This window comes from Musca autumnalis, unplaced genomic scaffold (assembly GCF_047663935.1).
Source record: "Musca autumnalis isolate F117 unplaced genomic scaffold, ASM4766393v1 scaffold_2, whole genome shotgun sequence".
In the NCBI taxonomy this organism is placed as follows: Eukaryota; Metazoa; Arthropoda; class Insecta; order Diptera; family Muscidae; genus Musca; species Musca autumnalis.
The window spans coordinates 530,613-558,489 of record NW_027411755.1 but is presented as its reverse complement, the minus strand read 5'-3'; the positions used below and the strand labels follow the sequence as shown (position 1 = coordinate 558,489).

Below are 27,877 nucleotides of genomic sequence, written 5' to 3'. Positions count from 1 at the left end.
GAAATGTAACACGCGGAAACGCCAATACCGAATGACCGGCCCAAAGAGAAAGAGTGTGACAAACAATGAAAAGCCTACCAAACCATTTTCAAGTAAATTTTACATTAGGCAAACAAGCGACTGTCACCCTTGTCGTCATAGGGTAAACACATAACCAAATTATGGCCAACTGTGGAACATGGAATGAAGCCAAAGTAATGCCCTCCATTACTAGAATGCCTACCACAAATGATCACAGGACAGAGACACATATAGCAGCAGTAAACAAAAGCAAGTCAATGCATTTTGGAAACATGCTGTGGCGAGAGAGTAAATAAGAGATAAAAAAATCCAAGCGACTGGAATGAGTTTATTATATGTACGTGTTCGTACCCGCCAAGTACAAATTCAGTTTCTCCGAATCGAAGAAGCTGTGTCATATATCCAGAGATTTACAGGTTTTGGGAGATGTCGAATTAAGTCACCGTTTTCATACACAAATGTAAGAGAAAGCTTCTACAGTTTTCCAATGGTGGGGGTTTGTCAATTCGGAGAAACACTTGCAACAAACAAACACACGTGTTGGCGGAATCAGAGTTTGCGCAATGTCCCAATAAGATTCACTTTTGCATTTATGTACATTTAACCTTCATGGGCTAACAGCTGTTTGGTCATTTTAACAGCAGTTTTCTGCACAAGACTTCCCGGGTACTAGAAAATCCAACTGAAAAGTAAATTGTAAGCGCACACACCACACACATATTACCCATCCATCCTCAGTAAATGTGTAAATGTTTCTTATGGGAAGTGCGTTGTCAGCTGTTAGTGATGCATTTCGCAGTATTAAGTTTGTCTGGTTGCCTAGGGGAAGTCCTGTTAATTCCACAGAAGTCAGTTTGCACCGAGCCTTCGTTGATAGCTAACCATGTACATTGTCTCATTGGCTTTGAAGTAGGCGAATCGTGCAGTTGTGCCCGTAGAGAACAGGATATAAAAACATAATACAATTTAATATCCTCTCTATTTCGAAAGCCTCGCGTGTGTGTAGTTGTAATTGCGTTGCATTGTGTAGTTTTAATTATAGACTGTAAAATTTCTTAAAGCCTTTTTTATATTATAGCCTTTTAAGCAATGGAATTGAAAACCAGTGGGTTTGTTAAATCCGTTTATATATAAACGTACTATAAATATAAATAACAAAAATATAAGTAGGTACATATCTACCCCTTAGAAAATCGAGTCTTCGAAGACATATTCGTGCACGATTCGTTAACGAAATTTCCGAAATTGTCATGAACGACAAGTTGAATGACAATGTCTTGCAGTGTGTCTTGGCAAAGAACCCAAGAAATTTTTCAAAAAAGCGAACTTTTAAATTTATTACCACTTTAATGACGAATAGGTGACAATTTGCAAGACATTGTCTTGCAATGTGTCGTGCAAAACAAAAAACGATACCAATTCAAAACTGTATGAAAGCAGCATGCTATGCAATATTAATGGAAAATTAAAACTATTTTTTTTTGTTATTTTCAATTCGGTTCTTGCCTTCAAATAAGCTATTGAATATACATATTAAACGTGTGTTTATATAAATAAAAGTGAATAAATATACAGATTATAAAAGAACGTAAGTAAAACTAAATAATATTTATAACATTTCATTATGTCATCTAAAAGATCTTTGCGGCGAGAAATTTCTCGAAAAAGTCTGGATTATTTAAAAAGACTTCGAGGAAAACAATTTAATCAAAAAGACTTCTATCAGGCAGAGGACAATAATAATGTTGAAGTTTTACCAGTTTACAACGAAAATTCCCAGTTTGAACGATTCCTTGAAGATTTGCCTGTTTGTGACGAATGTTCCCAATTTCAGCCAACACTGCGTGATAAATTGAGGGATGTTTTTTTGAAGCACAACGTGTCTAGAAGTTTGGGAGATGATATATTGACAATGTTGAGGGAAGAAAACTTAAATGTTCCCAGCACTTCCATCCAACTTTTAAATTACGATAAACAGAAAACAAAAATTGAAAAATATTTCAATTTTATAATTATTACTATTTGTTTTAATTTTTATTATAACTATGTTATCATTTTAATTATTATTAATTATATACTCTTTGAAAAATACAATGTTTGAAATTACTTTATTTACTTTAATTATATATTTTTAAATGGGGTTATTGGTGGAACTGCGGTTATTTATCACTGAAGAGAAAATAGATGGCATTGTAAGGCATTATGTCGTCAACGACTCATTGCATGACAGTGTCTTTAAAACTGTCGTCAACGACTTATTGCAATACAGTGTCTTTAAAACTGTCGTCAACGACTTATTGCACGACAGTGTCTGTAAAGTTGTCATCAACGACTATCTGCAAGACAGTGTCATGTACATTGTCACCGACGACAACTTCGCTTACCCTGTCGCCCAAGTTGTCGTGCATGAATAGGCGGACACTTGTGTGAAAATGTCGTCAACAATCCCAAAGGGCTGTCTGCAAAGAGTCGTGAACGAATTGGGTATGTCGTGCACGATTCATCAATGTTGTCTCGAAGACACTTTCTATTGGGTACTTTTGAGCATACATACATATGTAAATTGTCTATATTATATACACATTACTTGATGTAATGTAATTTTCATGCAATTTCATCAAGACCACTTTCAAAGCACCCAAGTTTCAGTAAATTTAAAGATTTCGAATTTTTCACAGTCGACTATTGGGGATATTTAAACGCAGCACTATCTTTTGTTTATGTAGTTCGGTATAGATGATAAACTTTTGTCTTTACATCAAATGTTAATTTATTTGATTGTAATAATATTCCTTTATTTTTGTTTCGTTTCAGTCAATATGAATATGTGATATACTCTCATAGCCGATCTAATTTGGATTAAGCAGCAAATAAAAAAGAAACAATAATTATGTGAAATCAAAAGTTTTAAAAATAATTGTAACTTTTTCCACAAAAAAAGCCGAATCTAACTTGAATTAATGTGTACAGTGTTTTAGATCCAAAAGCAGCTAACGTATCACGAAGTCCCTTTTAAAGATCTTCAAAATGTTGGCTCCATTGTAAATAGTGAATAGACATAATTTAAAAAAACCAAACAGAATGCAGCTGAAGCTAAAATGTATATTTTAAAATTGAAATCCTCAAAATATCTGTGAAAATATAGTAAAGTTAAGTGATGCCCATCTAAACGATGCAAAATAACTAAAATCTCACTCTCAAAGAGGGTAAAGTGAAACAAATCAATCTTCCTATTCAAAAGTTATTGTTCACAAATTATTGTAGCCGCCAGACCGATTCTAATTTAACACCAATGCAAGAAGATAATAATTATCTAGAGACTGTTAACAATAAAAAAGTGACAAAGTGAAATTATACTTTTGCCGCGCTTTATACTCGCTTGTTTGATATCTGCTTGTAAATTGAATACATTTTGGAATAAAATAAAATGCTAGCGACCCAGTCTCCCATTGAAGCACATCTAGGTGCTAGGAGGTATGTATGTAAAGAAGTCATTTAAATGATTTAAAATATTGTATTATATGTAGATTTCTGTTGTGATTTAGAGAGGTGAATTTGCCTACCAAACCCTTACTTTTTTAACTTGTGCTTGAACCATGTTAATTATCTTCTTATATTGCTTTTAGACTAACGAAATCCTCGGAATTTCTAAATGTTCTAGCCTTTACATCTACCAAAAAGTCTCAAATAGACCAAAAATCTAATAAAGAAACTCTGGTACCTATATCTCTATATGGCCCTTCATGAGCTATTGACTCACTACATCCAATGTCTATACTGACTTACTACCAATGTCACAAGTGACTTTCGAATGACACGTTCATACAAAATGTCTATAGGAAATTACATGAGTTGTCTACAATTTGTTAGAAGTACTGTTGACGATGTCTGTAGTAAGTCAGTATAGATTCATTATTGACATTTCCTACAGGGTCGTTACAGAGAAGATTGATGTTTTTAATAGGACTACGAAAGCCGACTTTCGATTAATGGATTAGTCGACATTTTTATATGATAAGTTTTGATATAACTCCCTCTGTTGGCAACAATATATATCAAAAAGCGTTATAATTATTCAAAAATCAATTTTAGTCGACCAATCCAATATTTGTGATCATTGGCAATCAAATACTATGAGGTATTTACTTATTTGTTTAAAGTTTTAAGGAACCCAACTTTAACAAGAGTAGAACACATGCGAATTATACCGAGCGTGCAATCGAAAGTTGAACATTTTGAGAGAACGTTTCTATCGAATATTGAATTTTTGTGATTTGTATTTGAAGTTCACATACTAAGGAAGGTCGTGTAGATCGCCCAAAAACGGCCGTTGTGCCAGAAAAAAATTTAGCCGTGCGTAAACGGATAATGCAAGATCTCCATGTTATATACCGTGAGATAGAGGCATCCTTGGGCATTTCTTCCAACAACTAACATTTGATATTGCATGAACACCTGGACGCAAAAATGGGGTTTTCTCATTAGATCCAGCACAATTTGATAATCGCTCAAAAAAGGCTATTTATTGTCCATTGGAGCAAAGCAATTGTGAATAAATACGATCACAGTGCATCAAACTACGTTTATAAGATCGTCACAGACGAATCTTGGATCTATGCGTATGAGCCCGAAACAAAACAGCAATCGACCGTGTGGGCCCTCGAAGTCGAGCCAAATCCAACGAAAGTTATTCATGGAAGAAGCACTTCGAAGAAAATGGTCGCCTGTTTTTTTCGGCAAAGCTGACCATGTGGCGACTATACGGCTCTAGCAACGTAGGGTGGTTAATTCTGGGTTATATACTACAATTTGTTTGCCTGAAGTCTCCTGAGAAATTCGAAAAAAGGATAAGAGAAAACGAATCATTTTGCACCACGACAATCACGGTGCTCTTGAATCAAATTTAAATGGAAGGTGCTTACACATGGGAAGTTTTTACGGATTCTGAAACTACAATGTTCATAGATGAGTAAAATCAAAGAACAAAAAAAAAAAAAAAATCGCCGGAGCGCTTTTTAAATAAATCGCGATTCAAGTTGACATTTTTATGGGTTGTTTAGGTTTTCACGATTTTGCTTAGAAACCGCAAGTCCTATCAAAATGTGAATGAAGAAAATGTTGTAGCTATGAAAATTCTCTACAAGATTGACCTTTATGGTATTTTCGTAGGTTTTACCATTTTTGAGATATTGAAGTTCAAATTGGGACAATGCACTGACAGTATCGCCCCCCTTATAAAACAATGTCATGAAGGGTGCGCCTTAACTAACTTTTAATGAAAACCGCTTCCACAGGGGAAGTTTTTGTGAATTCTGAAACAGCAATGTTCATAGATGAGAAAAATCCAAAAACAAGAAAAAATCGCTGTAGGGATTTTTAAATAAATCGCAGTCAAAATTCACATTTTTAGGTGTTTTTTTAGGTTTTCACCATTTTGCTTGGAAACAGCAAGTCTAATCGAAATGGAGCTAAAGAAAATGTTGTAGCTGTAAAAATTCTCTACAGGATTGACGTTTATGATTTGTTCTCAGGCTGTACCATGTTTGAGATAAAGAAGCTCAGTTTACATTTTTAGGTTTTTTTGTTAAGGTTTCGCGATTTTGCTTGAATACGGCAAGTCTTATCAGCATGGGACCTGAGAAAATCTTATAGCTGTGAAAATTCTCTACAAGACTGGCTTATGTAATTTTTCCTATGTTGTACGACTTTTTCAGATATATAAGTTTAAGTTGGGAAATTGCAGTCATGACATTGTTTTATAAGGAGACGATACAGAATTGAATTTGAATTGTCCCAATTTCAACTTCTATATCTCAAAAGTCGTAACACCTACGAAAATATCATTAAGTTCAACCTTGTAGAGAATTTTGATAGCTGCAACATTTTCTTTATTCCCATTTTGAAAGGCCTTGCGGTTTCCAAGCAAAACCGCAAAAACCTAAACAACCCCTAAAAATGTCAACCTGTCAAGTTTATTTTTGGAAGCGTACTATCTCCCAAAATCGTATATTTTATGCATAAGTCATTCCCATACATTTAAGAGAATATTTACCTCTTCAGGATGTCCGATTTTTTTTTTTCAAAAATTTAAGTTTTGACGTCTCGAAGTGTATAAAAGTTTATAAAATCATGATGAAATTTCCACTCCGGATGTTACCATCTACTGGAAATGTCTGTTTCACAACTCCTTTATAAGTTGTCGTGCGCATTTAAGATAAGGTAAATTGATGTTTTTAATATGCTTTATATTAATTGCTAACAATATCGCGATCGGCGAAATTTGGGTATTATTGTAGAAAAGTTTTAACTCTAATGTACATACATATGTAACACTGTGCAACACGAAAATTATTAACCATATTCTGACACCGCAGCGTGATAGAAGACCAAAAAAGAGAGGACACGTGTCTCGCCGTTTTTTCATATCTCATCAACTATCGCGGTTATGGGCCTCCAAATGTTTTGATATAAAAATTGTCATTTAGTCAGGACTATATCTTCCAAACCATTAGGAAATTTGAATTTATCTCAGAGGCAAAGTTGTAGCTCTTGTCTTAAAGAACAAAAATTGTGAACACATATAATCCATCAAACTTCATCTGCAAGGTCAAAATCGCCATGGTCAAATTTCTTTTAAAATTTTTTCTCAAGTTTTGTTATACAGCTAGAAAACCGATCAAATTTGAAGCAAACAACCAACTACAAAAATATACCTCAGATCTCAATAAACATCTTTCTAGAATATACGCGCTCTGTATAGACGGCTCTTAAATGCCAAAATAGCAAAGCAAATGTGATTTGTATCCTGTTTTCTCTGGTTCTAATCCACAGATACTAAACCGTTCAATATTCAAGAAAAAAACCAACTACAATAATGTAGCAAAGGCATCAGTAAACAACTTCCTGGAACATGCGAAATGTCTATGAACGGTTCTTAATGGTACAAATAGCAAAAATCTTTTGAAAATATCAAATTTTTATACTTTTTTCTCCGACTCTGGTCCAAAGATACGCAACCGCCCAAAAATTAAGGATACAGTCAACTACAAAAATGTACCATAGATTTCAACAAACAAGTTTCTAGAACAAATGAAGATTCTAGGAACGATTCTTCAAGCTCAAAATACGATTATTTTACATCATTCTTTCCTGTTCAGGTCCGTAAATAACAAACCTTTCAAATTTCCTTGAGTTTTTAACAGTTTGTTATTTCCAAACCTGAGCAGGGGGAATGAAAAAAATAATTTAATTGTTCGTGAATTTCAGCCCTAAGAAGCCAATACCAAATAGCCCAAAAATATCAGATAATACAAAATTACCATTGGTCAACAACAAAAAATACATTACTAGAATCTTCATATGTTCTAAAAAGTTGTTTATTGAAATCTTAGGTACATTTTTGTGGTTAACGGTATCCTTAATTTTTGGACGATCTGTGGACTAGAATCGGAGAAAAAAGTGTAAAAATTGAATATTTTCAAAAGTGTTTTGCTATTTTTATCATTAAGAACCGTTCATAGACATTTCAAATGTTCCAGAAAGTTGTTTATTGATGACTTTGATACATTATTGTAGTTGGTTGTTTTCTTGAATATTGAACGGTTTAGTATCTGTGGACCAGAACCAGAGAATACAGGATAAAAATCCGACTTGCTTTGCTATTTTGATTTTTAAGAATCGTCTATACATAGTTCGTATGTTCTAGAAAAATGTTTATTGAGATCTGAGTACATTTTTGTAGTTGCTTGCTGAGAAAATTTTAAAAGAAATTTGACCATGGCGGCTTTGACCTTGCAGATGAAGTCTGGTTGATTATATGTGTTCACAAATTTTGTTTTTTAAGACAAGAGCTAAAACTTTGCCTCTGAGATAAATTCAAATTTCCTAACGGTTTGGAAGATATAGTCCTGACTAAATGACCCTTTTTACATCAAAGCCACAAACCTTTGGAGGCCTATAGCCGCGAAAGTTAACATAGGGAAAAACGGCGAGACACGTGTCTTCTCGTTTTTGGTGTTCTATCACATAATCCACCAAACTGGATTGTGGATGTGGATTCAGAATATGGTTAATAAAACATGATTAAAAAAAATTACACACAGTGTAATAAATTCGACTCCACAAATTCACATGACCGTATTACACAATGTATTATTTTTGTGTCATCGCATGAAAGAAGATACCCAAATGTAATAGTACACACATGATTATATAACATGCCACTGTAAACAAAAGCTATTTACATTATTTTGGTGTTGAGAAAATCTAATTTGATTTTCCCACTATTCATATGAAATATTGAAACTCTTAAAAACTCGATCTACTCCGACATGTCCCACAGTAAATTTTCACAAAGTAATTAAAAAGATCGCCGTATATGTCGGCTGCACACCTTGCCTTTTTATCAGTCTCTGACAGAGTTAACAAAAGGTCTTTGTTTCGTGTCTTACCTTTTTCTGAGTGAATAATTTATGCAATAATATTCGCCATTTATGTGAATGAAGCTTGCCTATGTATGAATAGAGTTCGATAGTACATCATACACTCGTTTACAAATATCTCACTGTCATACTTCTTACCATTGAATCCCCTCAGTAGTTAGTTAAAAGCAGGTTAAATTGTGTATTGTAATCAAAGGAATTATAACACATTCTTTATCTATAAACTTAATGTTTATAGTTGCAGTTTGGAAACTGCAAAAACATATTTTTAAGGAATTCTAAAGTAGATATTTTTTTTGATTTTTTAATGAGAAATCGAAATCTATTTTAGGACTTTCCATAGCATTTCATGTATTTCTTACACTTAGAAATGAAGTCAAACTTACGAAAAACCCGATAAAACGCACTAATACAACACCACGTAATCAATGCCATAAATATTGATAATATGGTAATGCAATACATTTTTACATGAGATTTCAACTAAAATACTCCCCGGATCATAATAAGTTAAAATTGATTTATGCTTAATCATTATTAATTTTCAGTGCGAATATTTGCTGCAGTTTTGCAGCTGACAATTAGTATTTAACTTATCAATATGAAGACAATAGACTATTCATATTGGAGCGAAGTAGGATTAAGGTGTTAGGGATTTTGTGGCTGACTTTCCCATAGCTATTCCTGGCTTCGTGTAAACGATTATTACTCCTGCAGCTGCGCTGCATCCACAACTTCTCTTAATGAATTACAATCATAAATTACTCAAGTATCTGTCAAAAACTTGTGCCAAAATGATGACATGCAAAACATTAAATATAAAAGAACTTTGTTGTTTTTTCTTGTTGTTGTTTTGCTATTTGTACGAATATGTCTGCGCCTGCTGTGTTGGCGTGGTGGTATGAGTCTGAAGTTTGGGTTTGAAAAACCAGTCAAAAGTAGAAGTTGTAAAAAATTATACTGGTAATGTAAGACAAATAAAGTCAGAAAGATACGAAAACAAACATATACAGCTACAAGAAGACACATACACAAAGACATAAAATAGTTTTTAAAACAGGGAAGGGGACAATTGTAGGCTGACATATATACATATTTAAGAGATTCACACACATAGCACAATATGAAAATGCCATAGTTAAAGTTAAACTTTTTTCTTTTTGTTAGACTTGCGTTTAGATGAGAAAAAACGACAGACAAAGAGGCCTGTCAACAACACACAAAAAAAAACAAATACCGGTCCTTGTAAGTAAACTTTATGGTCAACAAGGGAACCAGAGGAGAAGATTAGAGAGATAGATGTGACTTGTTTCAAGTCACATGCAATAAAGTGCTTTGTGGATGAAACTTATATGTTTATTACTGGAATCAGGTTCTACATAATATAGGATATATTTGTATATATGTGTATGCCAAGTTGTGCTAACAGGACTTACTTGTGAATTTAAGCCCATGGCTTACCATGAAATATACAGGTTGTGTAGTTTTTCATAATGCTAATTATATTATGTGAAATAGCTTTTCGAAGTATCTTAGATTGTTGTATTGATGGCAGTATGGTTTTCCATTTCAATTGTTGACCGAATGAGATATTTGTTAAATTAGCATTTGAACAACGTCGTTGGTCATTAATTGTCGAATTGGCCTAGACTTCTTGAATAATTGCGAACATCATCTTAGCATACAATAGACCCCCATTGTTTAATTTGAAGCAAAATATACAATTGAAGGTTTTGATTGCTCCGTAAATTTGCAGATTCCAGCATACCGATTTAACCGCAAATGTTGCTCACCAAACACTAACACAGTGTGCCACTCAGTCGAACGTATTGTTGTTTCAACACACATGGCAATAAAACCTCGTCTAATGAAACCAGTAATCTTTACTATCATAAAACACTTTTTTATTTGTACTCGATGGAAATCTCAAACAAACGAAGAAAAAATAAATAAAAGGGGCAAATATAATATAAAATGGACTGGGCGTTGGACTCATTAAATCTCTATTCTTCGAAACATTAACCCATTTTTTTTGGATGATTGAAAATGTAATTTTTGGTAATTTCTCCAACTTCAATTTCATGCTGGGTCTAGAATCGTTTTCAAGTCTGGTTCATTTTTGTATGCTTCTGCGTTGGAAGTTCTATGACTACAAAACGAATCATGTTTGTCTTCAATTACTTTCCTCCTTCCAATGATCGACTAAACATCCTTTTTTTGTCTCTAAAAATGATTAAAATAATTATACCTGAAGTAAACCCCAGAAATAAAAACCAATATTTATTTTTTGATTTTTTTAAAACCATTTTTATTTACATATATTTCTACGATTGGCAACGATTTGTTTCAACTGAATAAGTTTTAAATACAGAAATACAGCTGTCTCCGTGACTGATAAACTAAACGCCTGGCATTTTATCATTTGAACGTTGATATTTTTGTTTTTGCATACAATATTCCTGGATGCAAACTCGTCGTTCGTTTGTTGTCCGACTAGTTTGTCATAACGATGTTCAGGTTCATTGCATAGAATTCTGTTCCACTTGAATGGCTGGTTACTATCGCAAGTGTCTGTGGGGTCAATAGACTGCTGGTAACTATTTATAGCTGTTCATCCGTTTTGCTAATTTTTTCCATTACAAAGAAGTAAATACTGAATGGTGATGGAGTGGATGAAGTTAATGAAGTATAAACAAATTATTCGCATATAAAGAACACCTTTAAATAAATATTGCTAAGCATTAACTATTTAAGGTGAGGAGTACAATTAATGCTTTCTAAAAGTATAAACAGTTACTATGCGTTCTATATAACCATATATATAGTCGAACTTCTCTATAATGAATCGTTTTATAAACATTCGTCACCATAAATGCCCACATGAAAATCGAAATTCGTTTTTTGATGGAATCTGATATAATATAATTATAATTGTTCCACAAACATCCCAGATGGGACAAGGGAGACTTCTCTCATATCAATGAGTGCACCCCGATTCATATTAGCTCAATGATATGGGACCTACTGTTTATCGCCGAGTCCGAACGGCGTGTCTTAAGACACCACTTGTAGAGAAGTTTTACATGGCTGAAATACTCAGGAAATGTCGCCAACATTACTGAGGTGTATTTTGCCACCGTTGAAAAATGTTTGATGTTGCTTGGCCGTGGAATCGGACCCCCGACCTTCTGCGTGCAAGGCGGGCGTGCATACCATTGCACCACGGTGGCACCCTATGCAGTGCCAAAGGGTCAGTTAAAATGCAGTGCAATGGAGTGCCTCTTTCTGTAGTCACGCTCTTGTAAAAATCATGAGTGAAAATGCATAATTTGATGCAGTTCCAGATCACGTGTACATATGATTTAACTGCCTCTTTGGAGGCAAACTTTTTGCTGGGTAGTAGTATCACACCAGCTGTTCGAATATGAAGTGTCATCAAATCCTTTTGTAACAAAATTATTTTGTTGTAATTTCTGCAACAACATGTACCCCAAAATAAAAAATGGAATTTCACCCCAAATATTTATTAATATTTTTTGTTAGATAAAAACAACTATACTATATTTTACATTTTCTCTGTAGTAAGAACAAAGAAAATGCATTAGTGAGATTCTCTTACTCATTTTTTGACAAAGACAAATAGAACTAAAGGTAGAAACACAATCAGCCTGTTGCTTGCTTTCCAAATGTCAAAATTATTGCTTCACCACGCCGCTTTTTTTGTATCACACATCGATCATATGTTTTGGGTAAACAAAAAAGTGTTTTGCACATTATTATTATAATTTTTGTTCTTATTTATGGGAAAATTTAATTTAAAATGAAAACTAGCAAGTCACCGCCAATTGCTGTTGAAATAGATTGTGTTATGTCAAGTGAACTGCCAAAATGAAATGTCAAATATCAAGCCGCTACGAATTCCAAAGTTAAACAATTTTTAACTTCGTCGCATGAAATCTCGCTTTGTTAAGGGCTGTTCTATTGAAAACAGTACAATTTACAGCCCGTTTCACTATGTCGAACGAAAATGAAAACGAAGGGAAAACAACTAAACTCGTGTATGATTTTTAAAATTTGTTGTTGTTTAAAAGCAAACACAAAGTCAATATTGCCATGAAAACCAAAGTTTAGGTGTTTTTCGTTCGAAATCATTTTCTATCGACATAGTGAAACACGCCCTTTATTTCTCGCCAAGCAAGCAACAAAAATCCATTACAGACTGCAGCGTTAATTTGCATTAAGAACTGCATTTAATTTTACCCTGACAGACGAGAGTTTTTGCATTTACGAAACAGCTGATTGCTGGTAAACAACTGTTTTGTAGTTGTTTGCAATCTAGGCTGAGTACACACACTGCGTCTTTTGATGCATGCATCACCATTTTTAGGCCAGGATCGTACAATCATCCACATACGTTACGATCTCAATGCCGTCTAGACGGGGCGGAATACAGGAAAGGTAGAGGTTAAACAGTTCCGGAGATATCACCCCTCCTTGGGAATCTCCCTGTTTCACTCTACGGGGCTCGGATTTCTTGTTCCTGAATTCCACATACGACTGGCCACTACACATATTGTTGATAATCCAACGTTTCAGACTTGGCCGGAGAGTTGTATGCTCGATGTCCTGGAAAAGCGTAGAGTGCTTGACAGTATCAAAGGCTTTTGATAAGTCAAGCGCCACCATCACTGTTTTATAACAAGGCCGCTCCTGGTTGAGTCATCGACAAATATGTGTGGAGATGGCGTGCAGCGCTGTTTTCGTGCTGTGCTGCTTACGGAATCCATGCTGATGATCGGCAACTTGATAGCTATTTCTAATGCTGGGGAGGACTAAGGCCTCAAGGGTCTTCGCTACAGGTAGGCCGATTACGCTTTTGTCACCTGTAGCGAAGACCCTTGAGGCCTTAGTCCTCCCCAGCATTAGAAATAGCTATCAAGTTGCCGATCATCAGCATGGATTCCGTAAGCAGCACAGCACGAAAACAGCGCTGCACGCCATCTCCACACATATTTGTCGATGACTCAACCAGGTGCGGCCTTCACGATTCACCTTTACTGGCATCCTTGCCTGGCTTCAGTAGCGGGACCACCCTGCCCATTTTCCAGACTTAGGGAACAATGAGGGTGGCTAGCGACAGGTTGAGAACTTTGGTGAGATACTCCACTCCCGGCTCATCCAGCTGTTTCAACATTACCATGGAAATTCCATCAGGACCCAACGCCTTGGATTATTTAGCGTTCCTGATGACATTCGCAACATCATCTAATGTAAACTGTGGTGGTTCATCCTCTGCAGGAAGAGATCTAATGCAAAGTAAAACTCTTAACTTCGCCCTGTCACTCTCGTAGTGCTCGATAAACTGTCGATTGAAGTAACTTGCACACCTCTTCGGGTCAGTCAACGTAACGTCGCCAAACGTGACAGAGGCAATTCCACGGCAGGGGGTTCTCTGTACCGGATTGACCCGGGACCACACAACATCAGCGTTCCCGCCAGCGGCTGCCACCTCAGTGTACATGTGTTTGTATTTGTTTCGTTTTTCTGTGCCGGGAGCAGCATATCCCGGAATGTCTGCTCCGGATTCTTTTGGTCCGTGCGGGGATGGAGGAAAACCTAGGACCAATATATCGGTTTGTCGCAACCGCATCTTCACCCATATCCAATCTTGTGAGATGCAACAGATGTCAGGAATGGGTGCATTTAAGGGGTTGCTTTGGACTTGTCTACGCGAGGGACCTTAAAACAGCTGTCATTCCTGCATAAACAGTGGTTTTTGTACGTCAAAAATCACCACAAGTAACGGGAAAACCACCAACTTGGCACCCCTGCTCAGAGCATGAAAATGCTCTCTCTCATGAATATGGGTTCTCTTTTACAGTATTGCCATTTTGAAGTACCAAAATTCAGTTTGATTTTGTGTAAGAATGTGGGTAAATGCATGAATTAATTTCTCGATAGAGAAGTTTTACATGGCTGAACTACTCAAGAAATGACGCCAAAATTACTGAGGGGTGTATTGCCACCTTTTAAAATTGTTTGATGTTGCTTGGCCGAGGAATCGAATCCACGACCTTCAGCGTGCAAAGCAGGTGTGCATACCATTGCACCACGGTGGCACCCATTGGATGGAATCTAATACATTGATAATTTTCGAAATACTCTCCCTCATAAGATATATATTCTATAAACATTTTATTTTATAACGTTTTTTTGCTTCTCCTGTAAAGTTTTGGTTTCGGGCATTTATGCACACACAGAAAAAAAGGCCTCTCTAACAAATGTCTCAAACATATTTTGCAGCAAACATATATTTGTTTGCAAGCAGTTCCAAACATAACATATATTTGGGTCCTGCAAACAAATATATGTTTGGGTGCAAACATATACAAACCCAAAAGCCACAAAAAAACAAACACATGTACCAGTGGGCGCTTACTGAGAGCAAGGGAGCGTAAATTTCAATGTAAAACGCATTGAAATGTATGCTCACTTGCTCTCAATAAACGCTCACTGGATATCTGTAACATATACACACATTTATAAATAATGATATTTGTTTATTGAAACGCATGGAAATAAGCAACAACAGACACATGGGTACATAAAAAATTCCAAAGAAATACATAACAGACTTTAAAACGGAATGAAATAATTTATAAAAAGTTTCACTTTAAAAAAAATATATGTACTCGTATATCACGGTGCGCCTTAACTTATTTTAAATGGAAGGTGCTTACACCTGGAAAGTTTTTGCAGATTCTGAAACTACAATGCTCATAGATGAAAAATATCAAGAAACAAAAAAGTCGCCGGAGGGATTTTCAAAAAAATCGCGATTTAAGTTCACATTTTTAGGGGTTCTTAAGATTTCCACGATTTTGCTTGGAAAACGCGAGTCCTATGTAAATGGGCCTAAAGAAAATATTGTAGCTGTGAAAATTCTCCACAAGATTGACCTTTATGATATTTTCGTAGGTTTCACGGTTTTTGAGATATGGAACTTCAAATTGGGACAAGTCTCCTTATAAAACAATGTTATGACTGCAATTTTCCAACTTAAATGTATATATCTCAAAAATGGTACAACCTAAGAAAACATAAATCAGCCAATCTTGTAGATAATTTTCACAGCTACAAAATTTTCTCTAGTCCCATTTTATGATGACTTGAGGTTTTCAAGCAAAATCTTGAAGACTTAAGATAAAATCCTAAAAATTTGAACTGAACCTCTATATCTCAAAAATGGAAAAACCTACGAAAAAACCTATAGGTCAGTCTTGTAGAGAATTTTCACAGCTACAACAATTTTTTTAGTCCCATTCCGATAAGACTTGCGGTTTCCAAGCAAAATCGTGAAAACATAAAAAACACCTAAAAATGTGAATTTTGACCGCGAGTTATTTAAAAATCCCTACAGCAATTTTTTCTAGTTTTGAGATTTTTCTCATCTATGAACATTGCTGTTTCAGAATTCACAAAAACGTCCCCTGTGTAAGCGTTTTTCATTAAAAGTTAGTTAAGGCGCACCCTTCATGATATTGTTTTATAAAGGGGCTATAAAGTCAGTGCATTGTCTCAATTTGAACTTCTATATCTCAAAAACGGTAAAACGTACGAAAATATCAGGAAGGTCAGTCTTGTGGAGAATTTTCACAGCTACAACATTTTCTTCAGGCCCATTTGCATAGGACTCGCGGTTTCCAAGCAAAATCGTGAAAACCTAAAGAACCCCTAAAAATGTGAACTTAAATCGCGATTTATTTGAAAATCCCTCCGGCGATTTTTTTTGTTTCTTGATATTTCTCATCTATGAGCATTGTAGTTTCAGAATCTGCAAAAACTTTCCAGGTGTAAGCACCTTTCATTTAAATTTGGTTAAGGCACACCGTGATATAGAAACATCGATGAACGCTTCTCTCTAGTTGTGAAATAAAACACATTTTCCTCAAAGTTGAAATCATCAGTGGGAAATCGGCATCTGGAATTAAATTATTTTAAATGTAATAAATAGGCACATCCATATTTCAAACATACATATGTATGCATGTATATGAAATGTATTGATGTAATTACCAATATACATAAATGCGATTTATTCCTTACAATAAAATATTTTCATCCACCTTTTTGATTCAATTATAAAATGTCCAATTATAAAATGTCCAATTATAAAATGTCCAATTATAAAATGTATTGGGCATTTAATTTACTAAAAATCACAATTTCTTTAAGAAACCACAAAACATTGATTTATTCACTCATTTTACCGTCTTTACTCAACGATTTTATTTACACAACTAAAAAAACAACCACATAATTAATTTTTTTCTTTTCCTCTTCGCTTGCTACGATGGTTAACAACAACAAAGCACGAAACACGCATGTTTGGCCAAAGCTTCTGCGTCTCCATACACACGGCTCTTTGTTATAAAACAGCATTCCGCATCAGCGGTAGCCCTGTTGTTACTTTCTTTGACAAAAATCATCTCTCCACCCATACAAAATATGTTCTAACATAAAAAATATGTTGGTACCCAAAGAAATAAAATTGAGATATGTTACATATGGTTGCAAACATATATTTGTTTGGATCCAAACAAATATTTGTTTGCATCCAGTCCCAAAAACCAACAAAATCCGTTGAAAAATGAATGCGTTATGGCATTTTTTGAGTTTCAACTTTTTGGTTTTTTTTCATATTTTCCAAAGGCATCAGAAAACCTGCAAAAAAAATTTGTCCACTTTTGTATCACAGTGCTATTTACACGGATCTCATTTTTATTTTTATTTGAATATTTTTTTTTAACAAAGTTTCGGCCCGCACTATAGTGATTTCATTTAAAAAATCATCAAATAATGCGCCTCTAGATAGAGTTCCATAGTAGAATGCTGTATTGGGGAACTCGATCTAAGAACGCCCAATTTTACGAAATTTTTCAATGAAATCACTCTAGTGGGGCAGGGACAAATGTCTTCCTGAGATATACCCAGCAAAATAAATTGGAACCAGTGCAATGTGGACTAGTTCTGTCACGGCATGTTTTGATGCAGTTCAAACGGAGTCGTGAAAAAGGCACTCCAGTCCTCATATTTTAACTGCATTTGGATGCAATCCAAAGAATCACATCCACTTGTCACATTTTAACAACATCCGGATGCAGTTCAGCGGAGTCGTGAAAAAGGCATTCCAATTCCTCACAATTTAACAGCATCCGGATGCAGTCCAAACGGAGTCGTGAAAAAGGCACTCCGTTCGCTACATATTATTAGCAGTTGTTAGAGATTCCTACATGTATGTACATAAATCAGTTTGTGCATCTCGACAGCAGCGACATAAATTTTCCAATAAGAGATAAGCGTGTTAATATTTTCAAACATTTGTTAATACAAACTGAATAATATTTCATTTGTGAACATTTTTCCGGTAACTCAAGAGAAGAAAATCTCCGAATGGAGTGGTGTTGGAGTACATGTCGAAATCTTAACTGGTGATGGGAAGACAACCCATTTAGCAAATGAAACAAAAACTGTTCAGCTTGGAACAAATGGAGAGCGGAGGAAACACACATGTTTGCGATTGAACTCAATGGAGAATTTTCATAATTTGTGTTAATGTAATAAAGTTCTTAATATTTTTGTTTTACACAAATAATGCATTTTATTTGTTCTGGCATATTTTGTAATGGCTTGCACAATTTCCGCAGAATACCTGTATCTAAACACGTGCTTTGGACTGCCTCCTATTCTACCTCAAAGGGTTAGTTAAAATGCAATGCCAAAGGGTCAGTTAAAATGCAGTGCCAGAGGGTCAGTTAAAATGCAGTGCCAAAGGGTCAGTTAAAATGCAGTGCAATGGAGTGCCTCTTTCCGTAGTCACGCTCTTGTAAAAATCGTGAGTGAAAATGCATAATTTGATGCACTTCCAGATCACTTGTACATATCATTTAACTGCCTCTTTGGAGGCAAACTTTTTGCTGGGTACTTTTAATTCTTTGTCGATAAACCCATTGAGAGAAAAATCTTCCGAAAATGCTAATCAATGAGGAGCTATTTTTCCGACCAAATAATATCATAAGGTTTTTAACATGTTGGCTTAATTTAGAAAAAAATATTTTACATCAAAGCGGAGAGTGAGATTAGAAGTTAATGAGGTAGAACATTGCCTTACACTGTATTATGATTCCAATTGTGAAATATTTTTATAAATGTTAAACTTTTTGTAAACAAAAAAAAAGTACGTTCTAAGTGACCAAAAGTTTTCGACAAACCTAGATCGAAGTTTCGATTTAGGCCCTAGGAATTTATTTTTAAGGATTTAACTAATTACATTTTGTAACTAATCGACAGTTTTTGGGGTAGATCAAAGGCAAACTGCCCAAACTGTTTAGAGAAAAATCCAAGAAAAAGTGAAAGCCTTATTGTCAATATTTCCAACGAATTCGCACCAATATTAAAATACTATGTACTACCTTTACCCATTTAAACCGTAGTGCATTTTCCCTTCAAAATTCGTGTCAGCTTTGAGACCGCAACTAATGTGACTGGTTAGCAAATTGCTTTGACAGTTATTCGGCGGTACATGAGTTGCCTCCCTACAATTTGCTGCCTGCCCTGTTTTGATACACAATGGAATTGTGCTGAATGTTGGAAATTCTTTTCCACAAACGAAATACAATGCGATTGAATGAATTCAAGGAGGTAAATTACTCTTAATAATACGTACACTAAAAGCATTTAAATAGTAATGATCAAAATTATAGCAATGCCAGAATGATGAGTCTTGTGGTTTTCAATGGTAGACAGATTGATTGTCATTTCCATTGTGTATGGCGAAAGTATTGTGCAACGAAATGTATTTATTCCAAATATTGTCGACAACTAATCATTACATAAACACGAAGCTTATCTGATCTAAAATACATTACAGTTGTTGTGCTATAATTTCAATTGTGGCTATATTTTTTACGAAGTAGAAGTCGAACAATTCGAAACTGATTCGTCGAAATAGTCCCCCCTGAGTAAGTAGTGGTAAACAGTAACAACGAAATACCAACAAACAAATGAATTTTTGTTGCCGTATGTGCTACGGCTTATAATTCAGACACATGAATGCTTCTTCGTACATGCAAACAAATCTATGTGTGTATGGGTAAGTAATTACTGTGATATATAATGAAATTTTCTACAAAATGACCTTGGCATTGAAATATTTTTATTAATACCACCCCTTGTTTCACGATATTTGGATGAAATAAATTGTACTGGGTGTGTTACTTAGCGACGTACATACATACATACATATGTATGTACATATAAATCATTTGTATATAGCACACCACCTGGTAATTTCTTTCATCTAATTTTATTACCACAGTAATTTAAATGATTGAAACACAATAAAATATTTTATATGTATGTATATGTACATATTAGAGAAAATACTAGTAAGCAGTGGTATGCATAAATAAATAATATTGATCATGATAATACATATTATGTATACATATTTAGTTGCCATATTTTTAAAAATCAAGAATATAACTTTATAGAAAAACCGTTACCAACAATGTGTGCTTAAATTTTTAAATTTGTCCATCCAAAGGTTGTTTGTCACAGCGTTGTTAGCATTGTTGGTGGTGTCATTTTTGAAATAGTCTACAATTTTTACAATTGTGCGCCGTTGTAAATTTATTGTCCCATGATTTATGGCCAAAATTGTAAATTGTGTAAAGTGCGAAATTGCAATTGCCACAGGCATTGGTACAATTCCACACTACCGCACCTATTTCCCAACCGTAAATAAAGTTCGTAGTCGATTTGAGATGGCACATGTTGTCGAAGATGGTTATTGGAGTAGTTTTTATAAAAAAAAACAAACAGACGGCAAGGCTTAATTGAATTTTCTCGTTTTTTGTTTGTTTTGTGCTTTGAGTTTTCTTTAGAAAAGAGACGATAAAGTATTATAGTATTATAGTATGTTACCAAAACATAATGTGAATACAAAGCTATTCTTCGTGGCGTACAATTTTTATTATATTTCATCTTCTAAAAATCTCAAAGGGTTCATTTACTAATACAATTTTTGCGGTTTTTTTTATACCCTCAGCATTTATGCTAACGAGGGTATATGAGTGAAAGACAAAAAGATTTAGTTTCCATGAAGCCAAGGTCTGCACTATTATAATACGCGAACTATTGTAGTTTACCAGTAACTATTACTATTACTGGATCAAATTAAGTGTTTTTAACACGTTCGCGGACGCAAGCAAATTCAGAGAGGTGAAAAAAATTACACCCAATTATTTTCGAAATTAGTTTTTTTTGTTTTTACTTATTAATTATTGATTATTATTATTTTTTATTTATTATAGAATGTATCTTGTTGAAATAAATCGCATTATGTATATTAATCACGAAAACTTAAGATTGTATAAAAGTAAATGAACAAAAATTGGCTGACAATGTGAATGCTATAGCATTCACGTCATTTTGCATCGGAATGATATAGCATTCACGTCCGTGATCGTGTTAAACAAAGCTCAAAAATTTGGTAAACAAATTTAATTTGCGTGGAAGTTATAGCCGCGTAAATGAATAAAAATTGATAAAAACTCGTTGAAGCTAACGAGTTTCTTAGGCTTCTATTTGATTGCTAGTTAAACCATTCAAATGACGGACAAGTAAAAGTAGAAGAATACAAAATGAGGATTACACTTCTAATGTATAATTTTTCAAAATGTCCACTGCATCCACCTTTTATGGATGCTGACATTTTGAAGCCGAATATAAGGTGTTATTTTGTATTTTTGATTTAACTAGGGAACGCATTCGGGTATTTCAAGAAACCAATAATAGGATTAAATTACTCGCGATTACGCATAATTTGATATGTATATTGACTATGCAGCCCACACAGCATCACAGTAATTTACTGCCAAAGGACAAAATTTAGTGCGATATTTTTTCTAAAAAAAAAAAACTATTTTTGGAAACAGTATTTACAATATCCTTTTGAGTGTGCTGGTACCCCGCGATATTTTAGTTTTTCGGATCGTATAAATCACAGATCGTGAAAGTCCATCCACTAGAACGGCGGAAGCGGCTACTGCAAAAATTGAAAAATTTGAGAAAATATTTTTGAAAATATCGAGGATTAAATCGCGTTTTTTGTGTATCGTTTCTTTTTACGTTAAGAAACCGACACACCACTAGCGTTTTTGCGGAAACAGATGTTTAAAAAGTTTAGCGGTATGGAAGCTGTATCCGAGATATATCCCAAAAATTTTTTGTGAATTTTTGTTCTTGATGGATTTTTTTTGAAATAGGTTTATATCGATATATTTCTTCACGGTTGATATTGAAATCGGATGCGCATAAAAATTGTATGTACTCTGTCTGGCTGGCTGGAGCTTACGATAACTCCCGAACGGATCAACCGATTCGGTCTAAAATTTGGCTTTCGTAATATTTTGTCCAAACTTAGTTTAAGTTCGAAGATGGGTACCTCCCCCACAAAAGTTCGAAAATTTTCGGAAAATTTGTGCGCACGATAACTCTTGAAAAGAGTAACCGTACTTTGCACATCGTGAAATTTCTGCCAGACTTAGATGAGGTTTCAATATGGATTCAATGCATCCACTCCTTCGGGTACCTCCCACACAAAACATCGGAAAAGTTCAGTTTAGGACCTGCTCTCGAATCGCATTGATTTTTGTAGTAACAACTTGTATTCACTGCCCCCCATACGACGGTACAAGTCCACAATTCCAGAGAAAATAGCCTCAAAGGTGCAAAAAAACCCCTATTGCACTGTGTGTAGTGGTTGGAGCGCAAGATAACTCTCAAACGGATCTAGCGATTCGGTCCGAAGTTTGGCGTTCGTTATATATTGTTCAAACTTAGTTTGATTTCGAAGATAAACCATATCGGTCCACTCCTTCAGGTACCTCCCCCACTAAAGTTTGAAAATGTTCGGAAAAATTGTGCGCACGATAACGCTTGTAGGGAGTGACCGATTTTGTCCATTCTTTACCACATCCAAATATATCTACCAGATATAGATCATGTTCGAATATGGACTATATTTGTTCACTCCTTCGTGTAACTCACACACAAAATTTTGGATAACTTCACTTTAAGACCTGCTCTCAAATCACTTTGATTTTTGTTGAAGCGACTTGAATTCGCTGCCTTCATTATGACGTTAAAAGTTTTTTCAGGGGTAAGTCCATACTTCTTGAGAAAACAGCCCTAAAGGTGTAAAAACCCCTGTGGCACCATATAGTGGCTGGAGAGCACGATAACTCTTGATCTGATCAACCGATTTAGTCCAAAATTTGGCCTTCGTCATATTTTGTCCAAACTTAGTTTCAGTTCGAAGATGGGTCCATAAATGCTGGTACTTTCCGCCAATATTTAAAAATGTCACTAAAATGGTATGCAAGATATCTTTGAACGGGGCAACCAATTTCGTCCAAACTTTGGATCTCCTAATATTTTATCCAAATTTAATTTAATTTCTAAAATGGCCCATATCGGTCCTCTCCTTAGGGTACCTCCCTCACAAAAGTTCAACATTTGTGTCTAAGTACAGTTTAGGGTCTGTTCGAAGATCTTTTGGAAATGTATACCGATGCGTTGTGGTCCTGTTTACAGCCATATTATGATTTCCGTGAACAAGGTCCATTCTTTCAAGTACCTCCTCCGCAACACTTTTGAACTTCAATCCCAATCCACATTTTTGTCGGCAAGTTTAAATGTCCAAAATTCTGAAAAGACCCTAAATACATTCGTAGATGAAAGTTTCAATTCATATATGCTGGCGGTATATCTCTGTCGGCAAAGCCGACTGATACTTTTTTACTTGTCCAATGATCTTTTTGGTGCGCCACTGTACCGGATCTTGTTCCCTGTCAGGAAACAATGAACTTATTTATTTTTTTAATTATTTCTCAATAATAATGTCCCAAAATGTCCAATCTTTTATATTATTAAAATCTTATATATAAAAGACAATGTGTGTATGTTAGTATGTTCCGTATAGGCTCAAAAACGGCTGAACCGATTTTATTGAAAATTTCAGAGAATGTACAGGGAACACGGGTGTGAAATATCGGAGACGGAGTACCTCCCCCATGTCTTACTTTTTTAAAACCCTATTTTAGCACGCCCACTTTTTAAATATGTTATATATCCAAAACTACTGAACCGATTTTCCCGCAAATTTCAGAGAATGTACAGGGAGGACCCGTGGTGAAAATACCTCCCCTATGCTTTATTTTATAAAAACGCTATTTTAGCAAAACTGACGAGAAAATTTATTTGCGAGGCAATGGTGGTTGTATCTCCGACCCTAGGTTCTCATTTGGGGCCAAAAGACCCCACCACACCCACTTTTTTAAATATGTTATAAATCCAAAACTATTTAACCAATTTTCTTGAAATTTTCAGAGAATATACAGGGATGACTCCTGGTGAAAATAAGCAATATATTTTGCTGAATTTCGGAGGGGTATCTCCATAGGGCCCTATTTTTTAAAAACGCTATTTTTTTAATTTTTCTAATAAGCGATGCAAGAAAAATATAATTGACTTAAGAAAACGTAACATAAAAATTTTTCGAAATCCAGCAACGCAGACCGGGTCGGCTAGTTTTTTTATATAAAACATAATTTTCCCAATATCATCTTAAAGGATACTAAAAAATTAAGGTTTTTTGAAAAAAAGCCGTTATATGGCATCCTTTGCTATGAAATCATTGATTCAACTCTGATTCTATTCTGTATTAATAATGGCCAAAAATATGCAGAAACATTTAACTAAGCAATAAATGTACATAGACAAAAATGACTATAGGTATCCAGTTTTCTGAAAATGTTTCATTTGATATGTCGAACACTGTATATACATATCGCTCATTTACTCAAAGAGTGACACATTTCAAAAAATCCACTTTCGAGAAAAACGCGTTTTAAGTTGGCGAATGGAATTTGACTTCCCCCCTTAAAAATATTGTTGCACAAAAACTAAAATAACTACTTGGACCATATTTTGCAAACAGCTATCCAGATACCAGTGCTAAATTTCTGTGCAAGAGCAAGCATGAATTGAAGTGTTTTAGTCCTTCATAAACTCAAAAAACTTTTGTGTTGAATTATGCGAAACTCGTAGTAAATGAGCTGTAACTCGACGAGTTTTAGAGATATCAGCATGAAAATTTGACACAAGATAAAGTAGAGGTCGTAGAAAAAATAGAAATTGCTAACTCAGAAAACGTATTTTTTGAGTTATGCCACTTTTTGAGTAAATGAGCGATATTTATATGATTTGTCATCTTACAACCTATCAGACCCGTTCCTTAGTATCATCCATACCGTACGTCACTCCAAACATTTCTAACCCTCCAATATTTAGGCATTAAGAGCTTCAGATTTTGATAAACTCAAATATTCGTTGAAACATTTCCGTTTGCAGGAAATTGAATTGAGTGAGCACGCGAAGCAACACCGTACCATTCTTGCTGTTGTAATCATTGTGAAGTTGTAGTAGCCATTCTGATACACCCGCTTCAATAGTTCGTTGCAATCTTTGTTGAAAAACACATAACGATATCCCCCTACAACAGTGGAAGGATACAGTCAATATACATTTCTATTGGAGTAATATGAATAGTCTTTACGGTTCATGTGTTGGCAGGGCAAAGGCACTAACTGCAGACTAAATCCTTCAAAATAGCGAACTTTTAACATTTTTTACTTAACAACATAAATGATTGTCTGCCATTTTTAAAAATCATATCCAGCATTGGCATTTTAATTTTGGTAGCAAATTTTTTGACTAGAAATCTCGACTCCATTCATTTGGTAGTGTTTGGAAGTCGGGCAGTACCTGTCGACTGTAGTGGTTGGTTGGTTGACTGACTGACATCGTTATGAACATTTATTGACAGACAGGCGTTACTGCATAAAAATTCCAAAATTTATGCCACCGCCAATAAAATGAACTTCTGCCCGAAGGATTTGTTTTGTTGAACGAGCAGTTTTAACAACCTACGACACATACACACACACAAAAACAAGTAAGAACAGACTATAGTCGGACGGGGCCGACCATGTGATACCCTATACCACTATCCCTGTGCACTAGCTTTCCGGGCTAGCTGTTATAAGATGTGCATTAGAAATTTTACCAATTTTCACACAAAAGTTTTGATCAATTTAACCCGCTAAATATTATCCGATCATACCGTTGACTTGCACGCTACTTCTTCATCTCAAACCAAAACTACGTTTAAAATTTCGCGCCGATCGGACTATTATTGCGACCTACAGAGCGGCTACAAAATCGAGCAAAAATTTTGTTTTTGGTCCATTTCATCCCTTTAACATTTCACGATCATCGCCAAAAACTAATCAGTTCTATTCTGGTCCAAACCCGACCTCCATACTAAATTTCGTGACAATCGGTCCATAATTGCGGCCTCTAGCTTGATTACAATTTTTAATGGACGGACAGACGGACGGACGGACGGACACACATCGCTAAGTCGCTTTATCTCGTCGAGATATGAAGTTTGGTATACCACATGAGGGGTCTACGACGAATATTTCGCGGCGTTACATGAATTTTTGGGAAAACAAACTTATTATACCCTTTTCCACATTGTGGTATAGGGTATAATGATGTCTGACTTTTGTGCATAAAAAGTGCGATAAACTGTATGTTTGTATACTTCTTACTGGACTATAAATGCCAAAGAGCATACCACAGACTCTTGTTTATGAGTAAAGGTTGGCACAAAGCCAAATCGAGTGGTTACGATCAGGGTTTCGGAGTCGAGCCATTTTTAGTTCGACTCTGACTCTGGAGTCGACTTTTTCCCTCGACTCCGAGGATAATTTTCAATACCGCTCAAAAAGATTAAATATGTACATGTTTTCAATTGTTTTCTATATGTTGGCTTTTTCATAAGATATTCCTTGAGAGCGCCTTCGTTCAACTACAAAACTAACATATAAATCCTGAAAGTATCCCATTCATCGCAATAAAACCGAAGTTATGATCCACTGGCATCCTCCCCGTGAGAAAATCTTTAAGCTTTGAACATTGTCAGCTTGAAGGGGCTATAAAAACGTTGACCTATGTATGAAACAATATGTGAAATTAAAACAATTCGGCTTGATAAGAATTCTGTGACGAATTTAAAATATATAACTTAAAACTCTGTACTGAATTCAACAGACATAGTGGATATGACAAAATAGACATAGGAATTGATTATGGTGGAGTTCAAATGATAGTAAATACCCTCTGCCTCATCCTCTAACTGAGTATAATATAGTTTTTGTATATATGTTTTCAAAGTTTTCTAATAATATGAGTAAACGGGCCAACAAAATATACATAAAATAGACCGAGTATGTGGAAAAAATTTTGCCCGGAGTCGGAGTCGAGTTATTTTTTTTTTTTCTACTCAGACTCCAGCAAATTTGCTCGACTCCGGCTTCGACTCCGAAACCCTGGTTACGATACAAATACGAATGTAGACTTTGGTGCGGCTTTCTCGGGACAAATGAAGTTTTTTTATGTGTTGTGTAGTAGAGTTGTACAATCTAGTTCATTGGAAAGATCTAGTTCAATAGCTCAGCTCTTTAAACTGAAGTAGTTCAGTAATCTAGTTCATAGTTCACTATCCAATCCAGTTCAATCATTCGGGTCAGAATCGTCCACCTGCTCTTAATGCTTCGTTTGAAGGAAATACACACATACACCAAATAGGAAAAAACATTAGGATAGTGTTATTAAACTACAAAAATATTACATTTAGATATTTGTATTCCATTCACAAAGAAAGATTAAGTTTACATTAATTTTAGAAAGGATCATCCTTCGGAAAAAATTGTAATTAGAATTTCATTTAAGTGGCTTGCAAAATGTGTATGTAGAAATTATCACTGCGAAAAAAGCTTTGTGTACGTATGTTTCTTTTTTTTTTCTTTTTTCTGTCCAACACAAGGCACATTGAATATGTAATTGATTCGATATAATGGGACTTGTTATGTAAAAAATGTTCTTTATTTGGAAATTAATTTTATTGACACTTCACATTGACCCAAAACATAAACAAAACTCATTACATTACGAAGGCATCACTTATGGGTACTTTACACGGTATGTTTTTTACATATGAGTTGTCACTTCTCCCAAATTGTATATGCAAAGCGACAACTCATATGTAAAACACATATCGTGTAAAGTACCCATTAGCATAGAAAACGGCGTCACTTTATTCATATGTGAATGACATGCTGAACTAGATTGTGAATCGTTCGTTCGTTAATCGTTCTTCGTGGATCTTTCGGTCGGCACTCAGTGAGCTATTGAACTATAATGAACTATATCGACTGATCTAG

General features: G+C 35.0%; 1 protein-coding gene across 8 annotated transcripts in view; it reads left to right on the top strand.

Moving 5' to 3' along the window:
* Nucleotides 1–27,877, top strand: part of B4 (imaginal disc development protein B4) — a 164,586-nt gene that overhangs the window by 6,160 nt on the left and 130,549 nt on the right. For 3 of the 8 annotated variants that reach the window (XM_073966480.1, XM_073966481.1, XM_073966488.1), the window contains exon 2: nt 2,836–3,495. The gene's annotated coding sequence lies outside the window, so the exon portion shown is untranslated. Of the gene's footprint in view, nt 1–877; nt 1,610–2,835; nt 3,496–27,877 lie in introns of those variants that run through there. The other 5 variants (XM_073966487.1, XM_073966482.1, XM_073966484.1 and 2 more) reach the window with 5 other exon arrangements.